This window comes from Dendrobates tinctorius, unplaced genomic scaffold (assembly GCF_039654945.1).
Source record: "Dendrobates tinctorius isolate UK_male_01 unplaced genomic scaffold, ASM3965494v1 ptg000069l, whole genome shotgun sequence".
Classification (NCBI taxonomy): Eukaryota; Metazoa; Chordata; class Amphibia; order Anura; family Dendrobatidae; genus Dendrobates; species Dendrobates tinctorius.
This window is the reverse complement of record NW_027361737.1, coordinates 7,360,425-7,363,775: the sequence shown is the minus strand read 5'-3', so window position 1 is coordinate 7,363,775 and position 3,351 is coordinate 7,360,425. Positions and strand designations below refer to the sequence as shown.

Sequence of the window (3,351 nt, the reverse complement as noted above, 5' to 3'; positions counted from 1 at the left end):
TGCAGTACTTTGGGTCAATCCAAAAGGTTATTAAACCAGAAGCTTGAATAAAGTAAAACTTTCTTAGAAGAATATCAATGTGTACATAATTATTATTGTTATTATTATTATTATTATTATTATTATTATTATTATTTTTCTTTGAAAGTGCACTTAAAAAGTGATTAAGTGAACAAAAAAGTGTACTAGGATCATGGCCTCCAAATCAAGAAGGGTCCCCAAAACATTCCCCATCCCTTAGAGCCAGAAAGTGAGGGTCAGAAACAAGTAGCCTCTTTTAGCCAAAGCCAAAGGAGACCGAAACTTACTCCCAGTATCTGCTTAGTTTCCTACCCAAGCAAGAACTGAAAGCCTTCAACTGTCTATTCCCCTCCTGAGAGAGGAGAGTCAGGGTTTAGCAAGGAGTGGAACCTGATGGCCACGCACTCCTCCCTTAGACCTGCCAAGAGAGGAACCCGTAAGGAAACCGCATCCTAACAAAATCCTAGTGAAGAGTAGACACAAGTGTAAAGGGTGACACATAATGAAAACAAATATAAAAATAAATAGTGATGGTTGCTCAGTGTAATACTGACTAGGCTAAAGCCAGTGTGCATTGTATCAATCTACTTTTAGCAGTCTTTTTGAAAGATACTACACTTGATCTTAGCCACAAGGCTGAGAAGGTTTGCTTTGCACTGACAAGGGACAATACTCCAAGACGCTGTATCTGCAAATTCAGATACTGGTTTGGCTTTTATCCTAAGTCACATGGTAAGGCTCATTAACCCCTTCACCCCCAAGGGTGGTTTGCACGTTCATGACCGGGCCAATTTTTACAATTCTGACCACTGTACCTTTATGAGGTCATAACTCTGGAACGCTTCCATGGATCCCGGTGATTCTGACATTGTTTTCTTGTGACATATTGTACTTCATGTTAGTGGTAAAATTTCATTCAAATAACTTGCGTTTATTTGTGAGAAAAACGGAAATTTGGCGAAAATTTTGAAAATTTCGCAATTTTCCAACTTTGAATTTTTATGCCCTTAAATCACAGAGATATGGCACACAAAAAACTTGATAACTAACATTTCCCACATGTTTACTTTACATCAGCACAATTTTGGAACCAAAATTTTTTTTTGTTAGGAAGTTATAAGGGTTAAAAGTTGACCAGCGATTTCTCATTTTTACAACACCATTTTATTTTTAGGACCACATCACATTTGAAGCCACTTTGAGGGGTCTATATGATAGAAAATACCCAAAAATGACACCATTCTAAAAACTGCACCCCTTAAAGTGCTCAAAACCACATTCAAGAAGTTTATTAACCCTTTAGGTGCGTCACAGGAATTTTTTTGAATATTTAAAAAAAAATGAACATCTAACTTTTTTTCATAAAAAAAATACTTCAGGTTCAATTTTTTTATTTTACCAAGGGTAACAGGAGAAATTGGACTGCAAAAGTTATTGTGCAATTTGTCCTGAGTACGCAGATACCTGATATGTGGGGGGGAACCACTGTTTCGGTGCATGGCAGAGCTCAGAATGGAAGGAGCGCCGTTTGACTTTTTCAATGCAAAATTGGCTGGAATTCAGATTGGACGCCATGTCATGTTTGGAGAGTCCCTGATGTACCTAAACAGTGGAAACCCCCTACAAGTGACCCCATTTTGGAAACTAGACCCCCCAAGGAACTTATCTAGATATGTGGTGAGAACTTTGAACCCACAAGGGCTTTACAGAAGTTTATAACGTACAGCGGTACAATTAAAAAATCATATTTTTTCCACAAAAATGATCTTTTCACCCCAATTTTTATTTTCCCAAGGGTAACAGGACCCTAAAAGTTATTGTGCAATTTGTCCTGAGTACGCTGATACCCCACATGTGGGGGTAAACCACTATTTGGGCACATGGCAGAGCTCGGAAGGGAAGCAGCGCCATTTGACGTTTTTGGCTGGAATTGAGATCGGACACCATGTCGCGTTTGGAAAACCCCTGATGTACCAAAACAGTGGAAACCCCCCACAAATGACACCATTTTGGAAACTAGACCCCCTAAGGAACTTATCTAGATGTGTGGTGAGAACTTTGAACCCCCATGGGCTTCACAGAAGTTTATAACATAAAGCCATACAATTAAAAAATCATATTTTTTCCACAAAAATGATCTTTTCACCCTCAATTCTTATTTTTCCAAGGGTAACAGGACCATAAAAGTTATTGTGCAATTTGTCCTGAGTACGCTGATACCCCACATGTGGGGGTAAACCACTATTTGGGCGCATGGCAGAGCTCTGAAGGGAAGCAGCGCAATTTGACGTTTTTGGCTGGAATTGAGATCGGACACCATGTCGCGTTTGTAAAACTCCTGATGTACCAAAACAGTGGAAACCCCCCACAAATGACACCATTTTGGAAACTAGACCCCCTAAGGAACTTATCTAGATGTGTGGTGAGCACTTTGACCCCCACAGTGCTTCATAGAAGTTTATAATGCCCGGGCGTGAAAATAAAAAATTCGTATTTTTTCCACAAACATGTTCTTTTAGTCACCATTTTTTTATTTTCCCAAGGGTACCAGGAGAAATTGGACCCCAAAGTTGTTGTCCAATTTGTCCTGAGTATGCTGATACCCCATATGTGGGAGAAAACTACTGTATGGGCACACGTCGGGGCTCGGAAGGGAAGTAGTGACGTTTTGGAATGCAGACTTTGATGGAATGGTCTGCGGGTGTCATGTTGCCTTTGGAGAGCCCCTAATGTAACTAAACAGTGGAAACCCCCCACAAGTGACACCATTTTGTAAACTAGACCCCCCAAGGAACTTATCTAGATGTGTGGTGAGCACTTTGAACCCCCCAGTGCTTCACAGAAGTTTATAACGCCCGGGCGTGAAAATAAAAAATTCGTATTTTTTCCACAAACATGATCTTTTAGTCACCATTTTTTTATTTTCCCAAGGGTACCAGGAGAAATTGGACCGCAAAAGTTGTTGTCCAATTTGTCCTGAGTATGCTGATACCCCATATGTGGGAGAAAACTACTGTATGGGCACACGTCGGGGCTCGGAAGGGAAGTAGTGACGTTTTGGAATGCAGACTTTGATGGAATGGTCTGCGGGTGTCATGTTGCCTTTGGAGAGCCCCTAATGTACCTAAACAGTGGAAACCCCCCACAAATGACCCCATTTTGAAAACTAGACCCACTAAGGAACTTATCTAGATGTGAGGTGAGCACTTTGAACCCCCAAGAGCTTCACAGAAGTTTATAATGCCAGGGCATGAAAATAAAAAAATCGTATTTTTTCCAGAAACATGATCAATTAGTCCCCAATTTTTTCATTTTCCCAAGGGTAACAGG

General features: G+C 40.4%; 1 pseudogene; it reads right to left on the bottom strand.

Annotated features, from left to right (window-relative positions):
- Positions 1-443: 443 nt before the first annotated feature.
- On the bottom strand, positions 444-669 carry LOC141095381 (U2 spliceosomal RNA; annotated as a pseudogene).
- Positions 670-3,351: the final 2,682 nt, after the last annotated feature.